Source organism: Lactuca sativa, chromosome 3 (genome assembly GCF_002870075.4).
Source record: "Lactuca sativa cultivar Salinas chromosome 3, Lsat_Salinas_v11, whole genome shotgun sequence".
NCBI lineage: Eukaryota > Viridiplantae > Streptophyta > Magnoliopsida > Asterales > Asteraceae > Lactuca > Lactuca sativa.
In genome coordinates this window covers 60,811,821-60,828,488 of record NC_056625.2, presented here as the reverse complement: position 1 = coordinate 60,828,488, position 16,668 = coordinate 60,811,821, and the positions used below count along the sequence as shown (strand labels likewise).

The 16,668-nt window shown below is 35.3% G+C and overlaps 1 long non-coding RNA gene across 3 annotated transcripts; it reads left to right on the top strand.

Moving 5' to 3' along the window:
* The first annotated feature begins 12,461 nt into the window (after window positions 1-12,461).
* On the top strand, window positions 12,462-15,315 carry LOC111877098 (uncharacterized). Of its 3 annotated transcripts, XR_006189168.2 has the most exons (4): window positions 12,462-12,862; window positions 12,973-13,090; window positions 13,463-14,885; window positions 14,984-15,315. It is a non-coding gene; the product is annotated as an uncharacterized LOC111877098 (long non-coding RNA). The 3 variants fall into 3 exon arrangements; XR_006189169.2 differs by having other exon boundaries at window positions 12,973-14,885; XR_006189170.2 differs by having other exon boundaries at window positions 12,973-14,885; window positions 14,981-15,315.
* Window positions 15,316-16,668: the final 1,353 nt, after the last annotated feature.

Genomic DNA, 16,668 nt, shown 5'->3' with positions numbered 1-16,668 from the left:
GGGAACTTGACATTCTTCAAGATGTGGTCCAATAGTGTTGGTATCATTAACCGGTTGTGGTTTAGTTTTTCTTTGTATAAAAGCTAAAAAAGAAATCACATGGAATTAAAATACTCAAATGATGGAACTTTATATATAAATTAATTGATTAAGCGAAGATATTAAGAAATAAAATTATTATTTTACCTTTTAAATTTATTTATGAAACGTTTCTATATATGTTTAGTCAAAATTTATATCGGTGAAAGATTTATATAAAAAGTTAAAAACAAAATAATTTATTAAGCCAAATATTACCGATTCAAGAGACAACATATTTTGTTGAATACCTTATTATATTTTCTCTTTTAAATCAATTATTTTATAATTTAAAATGTTTTGGAAAAAAAAATTATAAACCAAAAGGCAGGCATTAAATTGTTATTTTTGTTTTACTACTAATCTTATAAAATATTGTGTTATTATTAGTCTTTTTGGGTTAGGATCTTAAAAAGTGGTAATAAGAGGAAGCGAACTTTATGTTTGTCTAGATGAAAAAAAATACCTTTAGGTTTTTCAAAAAACCAATAAGTTAAAAAAATGCTTGTCAAACATTAGCTTTATAGACAAAAAAAAACAGCTTCTACTTTTTGAATTCTTGACTTTTCAAAAAACGAATAAACATTTTGAAAAACAATCCCAAACACGCCAACCAGGCCAAAAATACCTTGATTAATACTTTAAAATGAAGAAATAATTTTGGTCCCCAATTGGCCAATTGTCATGAGGGCCTCACCAGTCGCCCAAACCCCTATTGTGTTGGGCCTTTACAAACACCCATTCAGTTAGAGGTGCACAAACAATCGGTTCATGATCCGAAACTGGTTTGGGTGAAATCGATTCGGTTTGAAATGGACCGATCCGTCGGTTTGGACCAGTTTGAAGTTCTAGCCATTAAAATCGGGTTGGGACCGGTTTGACATGCTTTGATGCATAAATATTTAGCATGGAGGTTAATATACTTTCTAGAATTCTAGTTTCTATTGTAAGCAAACTTCAGAGGCACCAAAATATCAGAACACCATAAACTCCATGTGAGGGTAAAATGATCAAGATAAGGAAAACACTCCCCACAGCAATCTCGCAACAAACATCAAATCCAGAAAATCCGGGTAGTTTTCCTCAGCTAACTTTTCTGTCCCCTGTGTGTTTTTTTAACTTAGCTATTTTCAGCTTTATGTGTCTTTTTAAACTTTGTGTTTTGTGTCTGTATTGTTTAAATTCTGCAAAAAGCACATTATAGTGGGATTACTTCTTCTTTTTGTCCCCTCTACCGAAAATCAAGACACAAAGTGGGCCATAGACAAAAAAAAACTCAATCTGACCGGTTTTTCCAAACCAGTTTCAATCCGGTTTGTATACAGTTTCAATCTGATCAGGTTTTAGCCTAAACCGGTTTTGAGTTTGTTGACTTAAACCCAACTGGTTATAAAACCGATCCAATTTCCAAAAAGAACCTGTTTCTGTACTTCTACATTTAGGTGTTAAACAAAATTGGCAAATTCGTTTCCATTTATTAATTTCTTATTAAACCTATAAAAAACAGATTTCTCAATCTCTGAACATATAATCTCGTGTCTGAGTGCATACCTTTTTTACTTGTACAATATTTCGGTCAACGTCGTGAAGTGTTTCATTCATATCACCCCAATTAAAAATAGCCATTGAAATTAAGATGACTAATAACACTACTGGTAAAATGCTAGGTTTATATCCTTATATAGGTTTGAATACCCAAGCATAAAGCGTGTATGAGCACTAGTATCAAATTTATTGGTGCTATCGCTATAATAGCAATGCATTAAAAAGGCTTGTGTTGCAATTTTCACAATCAGATCAAGGCATCTTCTTCCACAAGAGCTCGTGTATTAAACCACAATTTTCTTGCAACTTTTAACGTGACGTGGGGGATGGAAAGATTGATGGGCAATCGCTAGCCAATGTTGCCTATTGGACAATATATAACAGGGGGAAATAAAGGAATCCTCTTTTCAAATTTCAACCCATAGATATATAGCAATGTAATCTAGCTAGCTAGAGATTAATATACTTTTGCCAAGATGCCTGGTAACTACAAAGCCCAAAAGTCAAAACTTCTAGTTGTTTACGATGACAACACACAGTAATTAAGTCATCTTCTTTCAACAAATTCTGCTATATCATGTGTGAGTTCAATGAAGGTCTCTTCTTTGCATGGGAGCGTTAGACCTCCCATAGGATGATCATATCCAAACTCTTCTTCCGATAGCTTCAGCAAGGTCTGAAACGAAGGATGTTCTAGGTATGTTATGGGAATTATAAATCTCTTGTTTGTGCCTTCACCAACATATACTGTGATACAGCCTTTTGGTACATCATTAATGGTTGCTGAGGCTGAATGATATCTTGGCATTATTCCCAGCTTGCCACGCAAGATTTTTGGAAATCTGTGTATGCCCATGATCACAATGAAAATCTAACTTCGAAATTAATTAAAACTATTTGATGGCAGAGAACACGAGTATCGAAGAAAATTTGGGGAGAAGCTCAATAAGTTGAGTTTCCATACAAAACGAATATGGGTATATATAGGCATCTAGTTGCTACAAAGTCCAGAATGCGAAACTATCAACAGAATCAATTTTCGAAAATTTCTATAAATTTAATTTGGATACTCCGCATCTTATACCTTTTGGAGCATCCAAAGATAAAATTCTCTTTGGTATCACTGTTATGTTTGCATACAGAAAGTACCGTGAATATGAATATTTGAGATAATCTTAGTGTGGTCATTTTGGATTATACCAATTGTACTATACCATACTAGTACGTATTCCATATTATTTAATAATTTTCCAAACCATTTTAACAAAATGTTCCATGTTACTACAAGAAAGTTGGTTTTTAGCAAACATAAAATTTAAGATAGATAATCTTAGTGTGGTGATCATATGGGATTAAAAACAATTGGACAATGCTTTACTTACATTTATCAAACAAGAAATTTCTGATTGTAACCGTCTTTTACTTTTGGACGTAACATGTTATCATTAACGTAGTTGCCTATAATCAGGTTATTAATTCTATCTGATAACAGTCAAATTATATGTCGTTCCCTATTTTAGGGAACATGTAGGTCATTGGAGTTTGACGAGTTTTTTTTGCAAAAATGGGTAATATAGAAACCTTTTGTAAAAATAGGTTGATTTTTATTCAATTTGCAAAAATAGGTTGTTTTTTTGTGGTCCCACATAAAAATCAATGTATTAATATACACTTTTACATTTTGGCCCCTTCAACTTTTATAATAACCTCACAAGTTATATGTTATATTTGTTTTATATCTTTATATATATATATATATATATATATATATATATATATATATATATATATATATATATATATATATATATATATATATATATTAGCTTTTTTACAATAAATGTAAATTTGTATATATTAAAAACATATAATTGAAATATGTCTATTATGTTATTGCGATTTACACCATTAGAATATTTTAATAAACACATTCTACTTGATACCAATATTGAATATATTGCATGTTAAAAAATTACGAAATTACAAGATAATTAAAGACACAACTACAAAAGAAATTAAAGAAGAACTAAAAACTAAATTAAACATAAAATTACAAGAATAATAAAAGTTACATGGTTCACATCGCATTGAATCTTGGTTGAGAATTTGAACAATTTCTCATGTTATGACCACCAGGTTGATGGAATAGTCCACATTTACGAGGTTTATCAGGATGGTGAACATTCATCTCGTTACGAAATCGATTTGCACGCCTTCGAACTCAACAACATCACATTTTGAGTTATATGCTTGAATACTCCAGTCAACCTCAAACCAATAACCAACACGATGAAGTGGTGAAAACCCATCATTATATTGTTGCTTGTACATCACAGTTGAGTAAACAAGATTGATAATGGAAAAAAGGGTTATCCCCTCTAAAACGAAAAACTGCAAGAGCATGTGAACAAGGGAATCTTTCCATCTGCCACTTACCACATGTGCATTTATGTTGATAATAACTGATAGTATGAGTATTTCCTCCGTTTTCATTTATTCGTAACTTGGTGACAACTCTATAGGCACCTTCATTATAGTTGAACTCAGTTAAAGTATGACTTTGTGCAGAAGTGTCACGTTTACGAAAGAGACGCCACATACATGATGGTAGAGGTGTATTGCAGTTCATTGCAGCATCACTATCTTTTCTAAAAAGTTGCACTGTTCTATTGAATGTAAGATCAATACACGCCCTAATAGGTAGTTTTCTTGCTCCTTGTAGCACATTATTGATACTCTCGGATACATTTGTAGTTAACGACCCCCATCGACGATTTTCATCATAAAAAACACACCACTAACATTTATCAATTTGGTCTAAATACTACCAGGCTTCAAGATTGGTTCTTTGATTTGTTTCTTATACTTCAAAAACTTTCTTATTTGTGTGGTGCTTCCAATATCCCAACAAAATGATTTAAGCCTCACGTTCTTGTACTTTTTCATGAGATTGCTTCTGATGTGTCGAAGAAAAAATTGATGGTATCCCAATGGCTCTTTCCATTCCTCTAGATTTGCCATTGCATGAATTATTCCTTGATGTCTGTTTAAAATAACATACAATTGTCTGTCTTGAGCAACAAAATGTCTAAACCGATACAAAAACCAACTCCAACTGTGTGTAGTTTCCTCATCAACAATGACATAAGAAACCAATAATATATTATTGTTGGCATCTTACCCTTGAACGAACTTCTCAAATGACAAGCATCAATGGAAATAACAGGTCGACATAGATGAAATGCATTAATTGCAGGTCCAAAAGCCCAAAAATATACTTAAATGTTGCCACATGTGATGAGCCATTTGGATTATGAAACCATTTCACAACGATATTAGGATTTGAAGTTTTCAAAGTTGAAATATACTTAGGTAACTCTACAAAGTTACTTTCCCAAGTTCCATAAATGTTCTCTATGGCTTTTCTCCTACCATGCCATGCCTTCCAATAAGAAACACCAACATTTAGAATATTTTTAATATATGCATGTATATGTTTCACTAGATAAGCAATATCTTTTTCAATTGAGTGGATGATGTAGAAGGCTATAGTTGTAGAGTTAAGACTTCTGTTGTCATTGCCTCTACAAGATCCGAAACAATTGTTTGAATCCACCCAACGTGTGATCTTCCACATATGATGGTTTTTCTTTTTCATTGGACGAACATACCATGCACACTGTGGTGTATATGGGTCAGTATTAGAACTTCCTTATTCACCGCCAAGAGTTTTACACTCTGTTATACAAACTCCTTTTACTTTCACAAACCTTAAAATCTTTATTTTGCTCGATCGACCAAAGTCTTACTGCCTTTTTTACCTGATCCTTATTTTCAAACAACATTCCTAGCCTTAGTTTCTTTTCAGATGCATTCCAAAAATCTAAATGAATTTTGTCTTGAATATCTACTATGTCATCGCCTCCTTTGTCTCTAATATCGTTCATAAAGTCTGGACTTTTACTCACAACCGGAGTTTCATTCACATTATCGTCAGACTCATCCCTAACATCACTTAATGATTCACTAACACTATCTTCACTAAATTAGGAGTTGGGTTCATCAAATCCAAAGTCATTATCTGTCTCACCTCTAGCACCGTTAGGTAAAGGAAATTGTACCTCAGAGAGGTTGCTGACAAAATCAATAGACTGAACTGGCTGTGATACTCCATAATTGTTAAGAAGATCTACAAGACTAGTATTCGTACGCCACATTATTTGTAATTGTAAAATAAACAATAAGATAAAATATATAAATTATTATATTTTATATAATGTTCACATTAGATATTTGAAACTTAAACAAGAATATGTACCTTAGAATTTAGTTGCGAAGGAAGATTCGTGTATGCAGTTACAAACATGACAGAAGAATTAAAGAAGAAAAGTTGGGATTTCAAATTTGTAAGAACTATGGTTTATGAAAATGATGATGGAAACTAAAATGATGAATTCAATATATACATCAAAAAATGAACAAAACATAAACAAAGTTATAATTTTTTTTAAAACTTTTACTTACATATTTTTAGATGAAAATGACAATTCATACTTTTACTTTTGCACTTTTGCATGTAGATAGTGACAATTAAGACATCTACTTTTGCATGTGGATAGTGACACACATCTACTCTGTAGATAAAAATGACAATTCAATGACTTTTGTTTTTTTCAATAAATAATTTGACATAAAAATTATATATATATATATATATATATATATATATATATATATATATATATATACACACACACACACACACATACACATTAAATTAAAAAGAAATATTTGATATTTACATAAATTTCGATTATGTAATTTTAATAATAAACTTATATGTATGTAATAAAGATTAAAATAAAAACTTAAAAAATTATAAATATAAAAAGTAAATAATATATAAGTTGTGGAGTTATTATGAAAGTTGACGGGGCCAAAATGTAAATTAATAAATTGATACAATTGGTTTTTATGTCCCCCACGAATAAAGAACCTCATTTTTGCAAATGGAATAAAAATCAACCCATTTTTACAAAGGCTTTCTAAATTCAACCAATTTTTGCAAAAAGCTCGAGTTTGTCCTAGTTTCATCTCTTCAATGAGAAGCTCAAGAAGGCTTCATTCAAAACAAAATCTGTTGTAATAGGGCCTCTAGATAAGTAGAAAATGAAGATGATGAAATTGTTAAAGGGAATTTAAGTACATCAAAATCAATAGAGCAATCTATAACCAGATAATACAAGAGATCAAGAATATAACATTTACGGTTTATCCAATGATAAAATCAAATTGATATTGTAGCTGTGTTGCTAAACAAAATTTACCATTAATGTGAATATTCGTGCTATGTTACATTCTGTTTCAGGGAATCCTTCGTAGGCTTGGCCTACAGTCTACAGAAAAGTTAGTTGGACATCACTAATATATATATATATATATATATATATATATATATATATATATATACACACATATGTATGTATGTATGTATGTATGTATGTATATATATATATATATACACACCGTAATAAACATTTAGCCTCCTTGGAAGAGGAGGGGGATAGTGGCTCCAGATTGGAGGTTTGGTCAGAGGAAAGTGAGATAGCAGGTTAACAGAGTCGGGAGCAGTCTGGACCGGTGATGAGGACTGTGTAAAGATATTGCAGTCGGAGGTCAAGAACCTAGAGACCGTGATAGGGAGATATGAGTGGGTTACACTCAGATGTGGCGAACCGAAGGGTTCGAGGGTGAGGCAAGGACAAGGTCTTGGTTCCAAGTATGGTTATAGGTATGAGTTATGTATATGGAGGTATTCCAATCTGGGGTATTCCATCATGAGGATGACCTGACCCTATGATTGATTGGACCTAATGTGTTTGGTATTCCAACCCGAGGGTTGATTGGGCCAAACATATGTATGGATGCAAGGGTATTTCATCCTAGGGATGGGTGGACCCGTCGTAGGCATGCCTGGTATTCCAGCCCGAGGCTGATTGGGCCAGGTGTGAGTGTTGGTTTGGTAAGAGCATTGTTGTACGTACGTTTGGGTATGAGTAAAAAAGAGCAAGTGTGGCCGACAGCAGAGTATGACTTGTGGTCCTGTTTTCAGGATGGAAATTCAAGTTCCCATGGTTGAGTAGTCCCTTTTATAGCAATGTGAAGAGGTCAGGTGGTGGTTAGTTTGGACGGCCTGTCTGGGAGACGGATCCAATCTAACTTTCCAGGTTCAGGGCTTTTCGGAGAAGTAGGTATTTGAGACTGCATGAGAAGGAGTAGGTATCTCTTCGAGAGGGAGTTCCAGTGGGGCTAGCCTCCCTTGGTGGTCGTCACGCTTTATGGGCGTGAGTGTGCTTTTCAGGATTTTGGATATTAAGATTTGGCAATAGGCGATTTTGAGGGCGAAATCATATTTAAGTGGGGGATAATTATAACCCCCCGTTCTAAGAGTAATTATCTATGGATCCCCGAGATCAGGAGTAAGGGCGTTTCGGTCTTTTATGGGTAATGGGTTTTATTCGAGAAGGTTTCAGGTCAGGGTGTGTTGCTAGAAGCGTGGGGCTTCTCGCCACCTTTTCATGGATATAAAGTCCGTCCGAAACGGACTTAGAGTAAAGGAGTTATGACACTTTGAAGATATTGCCACTTATGGCACTTAATGGAAAAAGTTGTCAAGGAAATGCCATGCATGCGTTTAGGACACGTGTGGGTACACCCAGCGTAGGCTGGGTTACGCCTAGCGTAATGGAGTAAATGAAACGCGGGGTCCCTCGACGTACACCCAGCGTACTGGAATTATGCCCAGTGTACGTCTATCATCCAGAAACCCTAATATTTTGGGTGTGGAGGCTATTTAAACAACTTTAAGAGCTCATAACCCTCCCAAACCCTAGCCTCCACTGTTTAGAGCCGTTTTCCCCAAACCCTAGCCAACTTCTTGAGTGTGTGAGCTTTTGAAGAGAATTTGGAGTGTTTTGAGAAGAAGGTGTTGCATCTAGTAAGTAGAGGAAGAAGGCCAGCGTGTAGATCTGAAGTTTTCTGGTGGTTCAAGAGCTCCTAAAGGTATAAAGCTTCTTGCTTGACATCTATTTTGTGTAGATCTAAGTATGGTGAAGTTTTGACACCATTCTTGTCCCAAAAACCCCCATTATGATGCATGATGTGTTTTGGTTAAGATGAGCTGTCCTTTCAGACCATTAGAGAGGTCTCGAGTAAGAAAAATGAGGTCGCAATGGCTTTGGTTGTCCCATGTAAGAAGTAGGAAGGTCTTAATGGGTTAAGACCTTGAGTTAAGAGCTTTATGGACGTCCAAAAGGATAAAGATTGAGACTTTATGAGTCCTAGGCCCTTTTTGTCACTAGATCTAGCATACGGGCTTAAGTGCTTAAGCCATTAAGCACTTGGAAGGATTTTTGGTACAGACGAGCGTACGCCCCACATACCAGAGGAGTACGCCCAGCGTACGTCCTCTGTTGGGTTTTCAATTTTGGGCCTTGAGTAATTGGGCTGTTTATAGGCTAGCTGGGCTTAGGTTGTGACTGAACAGTATGGATGGAGTAAATTGGACCCAATAATTATTATGGACCTTGGATCTAGGCCCGTTTGGAAAGGTGGGCCCAATTTAGTAAATTGGGCCAATATTGGGCTTTGCATAAGGATTTGGTTTTGGGTCGTGGCCCATTAAGAGGGTAATGGACTTAATGAGTGTTGTGGGCCCTTGGCCTAGAAAGTCATGATGGATTCTAATGCGATGATTTGCATGTGATAGTTGAGATTTCCGGTGAGTCAGCAGTTATAGATTTGCAGGATTTCGGCAGTTGCAAGGTGAGTTATCCTCACTGTACTCAAGGGTCTAAGGCACCAAGGCCGGCCCTTTGAACTGTTGATTAGAGCTTATTATGTTGTGTGATGATATGCTTGCTAGTATCCTAGTATATAGGATAATGACATCAGGATATGCCTTGTTAGCTTAGTATCCTAGAGAAATGGATAGTTGTATGATGGCTAGTTCAGTTGGATCAGCGTCCTGGTAGTTGGATAGTGGTTATTTATAGACCGGTAGTTGGTCTTGCCTTATGTATGCTGGTAGGAGGTTACCTGCGGGTTATGCATGTTGAGCAGTAGCAGAGGGTATTCCATCCCGGTAGGATGGTAGGGCTCTAGTATGTTGGTTCTGTAGAGTATTATTTGGTTGCATGTTATGTGTGCATGTTTGCTAGTATAGATTGGCATTCCAACCAGGTGGTTGTGGGCTAGGAGTATTCCATCCAGATAGGATGATTGGAATCATAGCATGTCGGCATTCCAACCCGATGGTTGAGGGGCCCAGGGTATTCCATCCCGAGGGATGATTGGACCCATAGTAGTAGTAGTAGTTACCGTATGTATAGGAGGTGGGGCATTCCAACCTGATGGTTGTGGGCCAGGAGTATTCCATCCCGGTAGGATGATTGGACTCATAGTATGTTGACATTCCAACCCGATGGTTGAGGGGCCTGGGGTATTCCATCCTGCGGGATGATTGGACCCATGGTAGTTATTGTTGTACGTATAGGTGTAGGGGCATACTAACCCGATGGTTGTGGGCCGAGAGTATCCCATCCCGGTAGGATAATTGGACTCGTAATGTGTAGGCATTCCAACCCGATGGTTGAGGGCCAGGGGTATTCCAACCGGAAGGTTGATTGGATCCGTAGTATGTTGTTCATTTCTGTATGCGTATGTTTATGTGTGTATGGTTACTTTGGGGGAACTCACTAAGCTTTCAGGCTTACAGTTGTGGTTTATTGTTTTAGGTGCTTCAGGAGATCGTGGCAAGGCGAAGGCGTGATCATACCGCTCCTCATGTTTTATGATTTATGTGATATGGTTCTGGGGGATACTCTGATGTTTAAACTATTTTGAAAACAAGATGTATGAACGCAACAGTTTTTGAATGAAATAAAATGTTTTAAATTGGTTGAAATTTTTGGTCGTTACATTTCGGTTCGAAAGGGAAGGGTCCGACTTGATCGTAGCGCATACACCCATGTTTTCCGCAACTTGTGATTTTGGGACTGTACTTTGATAACTGTTTTATATTGAAATACTTATAAATGTTTAAATAAAGGATAAACGGGGGGTTTTGATTCTATTAAAAATGAAAATTTTACCTTGTGGTTTTGGGGACGTTACAAGTTGGTGTTAGGGCCTTGGTTTGAGGGATTCGGGCATACTCTCGGGTGTGTATGAACTCAAGTTAGAGGGTTTGGTAAAATTTTCATAAAAATAAATGTTTTATCAAAAAGGGTTTCTAACAAAAGAAAGGGGTGTGATGCGTGTAATCGGCCGAGCTCAAGTAAGTGATTCCCAGAATACCCATTCATGTTTATTATGTTATATGTTATGAGAATTGCATGCTAGATTAGGGCTGATGATCTGCTCAGGATTTCATGTTAGGAGAGATGCCTTTATATGCCTGATTGTGAGCTTTTAGAATTGCATGCTATTATGGTTTTCAAATAATTGAATAGAATAGCTTGATTAGTAATGCGTTGATTATATTTTTCCGTTGCCCTAATGTTGCTTACTTTGTGCTTTATGGCACTCTTAGTGACGTGGATCATCTACTAAGTGAATATGCTAAGTCACATGTTGCACATGTTAAATAATCTCAGAGTGATGGATTTAGCTCTATTGCGCAGCTCTCGTTTGAGTCCAACCGTTTTAGGGTTGAGTCTTTTACTCGAAGGCTTATCTGATCTCTATTGCATGTGGCAATGACATGGCATCTTTAATCTACTCACACACATGTGGCAATGACATGCCATCTTTAATCTACTTGGCAATGACGTGGCATAAACAAAGATCCTAGTAGGATGGTTATCACCAGTTGAACCTTTCAAATGTTAAAATGTGACCTTTTAAACCATAAAATTACAAGTACAAGCCCAGTGCCGGCCCAAGCCCAGGGCGAGAAGGGCCATTGCCCAGGGCAGCAATTTTTAATGGGGCATCAATTTTTCATAGCCTCTTATAGGTATTATGTATTATGGTACATTTGGGCCTGTTAATGTTAAGAGGACTGAAGACTAGTCCAGTAAACCATCCCGTTCAAGACTTGGGGCAGCAAATTTTTGGAGACCTAATAGCACTATAGCAGCTAGGGGTGTTCAAAAATATCCGCATCCGAAATATCCGATCCGAAAATCCGAAAATCCGATCCGAAATTATCCGAAATTTCGGATATCTGGATTTTCGGATATCCGAATTTCGGATATCCGGTTTTTCGGATTCGGATACGGATAGTGAATTTATAAAGTTTCGGATATCCGATATCCGAAAAAAATATTTTTTCTTCATTTTTTAATATTTTAAAATGAGAAATTAGAAACATTGACATGCTTAATGGACTAATGTTCCCCACCATTTTTAACTTTTTCGTGATCATTCTTTCCAAACTTTTATTGCAAACCTTTCCTTTTACAATCGTTATATATTTGTTTGTTATAATCCAGGTTCGTTGGCTTATAATCAAAAACTATTTAGTAAATGCTACATATATTTATTTGTTGCTATCGATATCCATCTATGTCTCAAGGTTTAACATAGTTGCTATTATTAATTTTAAGAGTTGCGGTGATTTTACGGATCGGATGTTCGGATGTGGTTTAAAACTAATGAAATTCGGATATCCGGTTTAATATCCGAATCCGTATCCGAAATTTCGGATATCCGAAATTCGGATATCCGAATTTTCGGATACGGATTCGGATATCAAAAACCAACTATCCGAATTTTCGGATATCCGAAATTCGGATATCCGAATTTTCGGATATCCGGTTTTGAACACCCCTAATAGCAGCAACTACAACGGTACAACAATTCCGACTCTTCGTAATAATTGAAGATGAAGAACACGAGGCGTCCCTAGCGTCCCTTCTGGAGAAAGGAGATGGACAATCAAGATTTAGTCTGCATCAATTCAATCGCCTACTGCCCTATTATCTCTTCCGATTCATTGCTTCACCACTCAACAGTTCAGCGCTTCTCTTGCCCTCTCTCTCGATAAATCAATAGCTTCTCCAGTTCTCATATATTCTTCTTTCTTTCTTTCTTGAATCGTCCTCTACTAAATGTCTGAATCGTCCCTACTAGTTTATCTATTGCTCTAATTCTATTGTGCTAAAGACTTAAAGTGAAGATTCAAAGGTGGATACAGCGATTGAATGAATTCTTCTCCTCCTAAGGTCCTAATCCGGTAAGTTTTTTCTAGTATTTCAAATTTCTTGCATAACCTAGTTGAATAATGAATACTTTATGTTTCGAAAATTTGATAGTGAGTATTGGTTAAATTTTTTGAAATTTCAGTTTTTTTATTAAGGTTCCTGGAGTCTGGAGAAGTGAAATTTTCGATCCAACTCATCCAAAATTGCAGACTTGCAGTGTTGTTGATCCTGGATTACACTAAGCTTCATTAATTTTCCAGGTAATTTCTTTCTTCTCTTGTGATTTATGATCAAATTAAGTTGCTGATATTTTTAGTTAATTTCTGAAATAAAGTTATCACAATTGCTGGAAATCTGATGTAGTGATATGTATGAACCTGATTTTGATTTTTCTGAGATGTGAATTCATTCTGAATAATTGGATTTATATAATCTGTTGATTTCTGAATTTTTGAAAATCTAATGGTTTTCTGAAATCTGAATAATCTTATTGTGATGTGTCTAATAAGTGCAATGATACTGTACAAATAAGTGCAATGATACTGTACAAATCTCTTTTAGCTCATATTGTCAAGGGATGAGATTTTTCTGATTTGATAGTTCAATGCCTTCCTTCACTATTGATATTCCAGAATTGATCAAGTTGTTCACTTTGAAGATCGTGGGAGGGTAAGCACTTCAAGATTACTTCTATGATGAGGCATGACTAGGTTTTATGATCCTTAAATAATATTAAAGTTGTATAGAACAATTTATCATGTGGTTTTTAGTCTTAATGAGATTTTTAATTTGTCTAAATATGATTTTGTAAATAAAAAGATGTGTTTAGTTTGTTTTAGATTTTGTTTTACATAGTTTTTGTACATTTATAGGGGCATTGTTAAGCCTCATGGCCCAGGGCAACAAAAACCTATGGACCGGCCCTGTACAAGCCCTTTAAATGCAAAAAATAGTCACGGTGGACCATTTAAAATAATATACGAAAGATAGTTGGGCTACAGTAACAATTTTCCTAAAAAATAAAATAATTGTTTTGACCTTTTAAATTTTTCTATGAAAAGTTTTATATATTTTTAGTCATATTTTATAACGGTGACAGATTTGTATAAAAACAAAACTATTTTAGCCAAATATTACCGATTCAAGAGACAACATATTTTGTTGAATAACTTATTATATTTTCTTTCTTAAATCAATTATTTTAGAATTTAAAATGTTTTGGAAAAAAAATTATGAACCAAAAGGCAGACATTAAATTGTTATTTTTGTTTTACTATTATATCTTATGAAATATTGTGTTATTATTAGTCTTTTGGGTTAGTATCTTAAAAAGTGGTAATAAGAGGAATCGAACTTTATGTTTGTCTAGATGAAAAAAAAACGCCTTTACCAAGTGGGAGTTTGGGATGCCTTTTAAAATGAATTATTAGTTTATTGGGTTTTCAAAAAGCCAATAAGTTAAAAAATTGCTTTGTAAAAACACTAACTTTATAGGAAAAAAAGGGTTTCTCCAAAAAACCATGAATTCCTAACTTTTCAAAAAGCCAATAAATACTTTGAGAATCAATCCCAAACATGCTAACCAGACGACACCTTGATAAATACTTTAAAATGAAGAAGTAATTTTGGTCCCCAATTGCCGTGAGGGCCTATTGGGATGGGCCTATCCAAACACCCATTTAGGTAGAGGTGCACAAAATTAGGGTAGATGTGCACAAAAAACCGGTTCATGATCCGAAACCGGTTTGGATGAAATCGGTTCGGTTTGAAATAGACCTACTATCGGTTTGGACCTGTTTAAAGTTCTAGCCATTAAAATAGGTTTGGGACCGGTTTGACAGAAACATGCTTTGATGCATAAATATTTAGCATGGAGGTTAATATACTTTCTAGTTTCTATTGTAAGCAAACTTCAAGCAGAGGCACCAAAATATCAGGACACCAGAAACTCCAAGTGAGGGTAAAATGGTCAATATAAGGAAAACACTCCCCACAGCAATCTTGGCAACAAACAGCAAATTCAGAAAATCCAAGTGAGGGTAGTTTTTTTCCCAGGTAACTTTTTTGTCCCCTGTGTGTTTTTAACTTAGCTATTTTCAGCTTTATGTGTCTTTTTAAACTTTGTGTTTTGTGTATTGTTTATATTCAAGTAGCTGCAGAAAGCACATTAGAGTGGGATTTCTTCTTCTTTATGTCCCCTGTAACGAGAATCAAGACACAAACAGTGGCGGATTTAGTGCATCACAAGTGGGGTTTTGATCCGGTTTGTATACAGTTTCAATCTGATCAGGTTTCAGCTTAAACCGGTTTTGAGTTTGTTGACTTAAACCCAACTGGTATTACAACCAATCCAATTTCCAAAAAAAAAAAAAAATACTGTTTGTGTACCTCTACATTTAGGTGTTAAACAAAATTGGCAAATTCGTTTCCATTTATTTGTTATTAAACCTATAAAAAACAGATGTCTCAATCTCTGAACATCTAATCTCGTGTCTGAGTGCATACCTTTTTTACTTGTACAATATTTCGGTCAACGTCGTGAAGTGTTTCATTCATATCACCCCAATTAAAAATAGCCATTGAAATTAAGATGACTAATAACACTACTGGTAAAATGCTAGGTTTATATCCTTATATAGGTTTGAATACCCAAGCATAAAGCGTGTATGAGCACTAGTATCAAATTTATTGGTGCTATCGCTATAATAGCAATGCATTAAAAAGGCTTGTGTTGCAATTTTCACAATCAGATCAAGGCATCTTCTTCCACAAGAGCTCGTGTATTAAACCACAATTTTCTTGCAACTTTTAACGTGACGTGGGGGATGGAAAGATTGATGGGCAATCGCTAGCCAATGTTGCCTATTGGACAATATATAACAGGGGGAAATAAAGGAATCCTCTTTTCAAATTTCAACCCATAGATATATAGCAATGTAATCTAGCTAGCTAGAGATTAATATACTTTTGCCAAGATGCCTGGTAACTACAAAGCCCAAAAGTCAAAACTTCTAGTTGTTTACGATGACAACACACAGTAATTAAGTCATCTTCTTTCAACAAATTCTGCTATATCATGTGTGAGTTCAATGAAGGTCTCTTCTTTGCATGGGAGCGTTAGACCTCCCATAGGATGATCATATCCAAACTCTTCTTCCGATAGCTTCAGCAAGGTCTGAAACGAAGGATGTTCTAGGTATGTTATGGGAATTATAAATCTCTTGTTTGTGCCTTCACCAACATATACTGTGATACAGCCTTTTGGTACATCATTAATGGTTGCTGAGGCTGAATGATATCTTGGCATTATTCCCAGCTTGCCACGCAAGATTTTTGGAAATCTGTGTATGCCCATGATCACAATGAAAATCTAACTTCGAAATTAATTAAAACTATTTGATGGCAGAGAACACGAGTATCGAAGAAAATTTGGGGAGAAGCTCAATAAGTTGAGTTTCCATACAAAACGAATATGGGTATATATAGGCATCTAGTTGCTACAAAGTCCAGAATGCCAAACTATCAACAGAATCAATTTTCGAAAATTTCTATAAATTTAATTTGGATACTCCGCATCTTATACCTTTTGGAGCATCCAAAGATAAAATTCTCTTTGGTATCACTGTTATGTTTGCATACAGAAAGTACCGTGAATATGAATATTTGAGATAATCTTAGTGTGGTCATTTTGGATTATACCAATTGTACTATACCATACTAGTACGTATTCCATATTATTTAATAATTTTCCAAACCATTTTAACAAAATGCTCCCATGTCACTACAAGAAAGTTGGGTTTTAGCAAACATAAAATTTATGATAGATAATCTTAGTGTG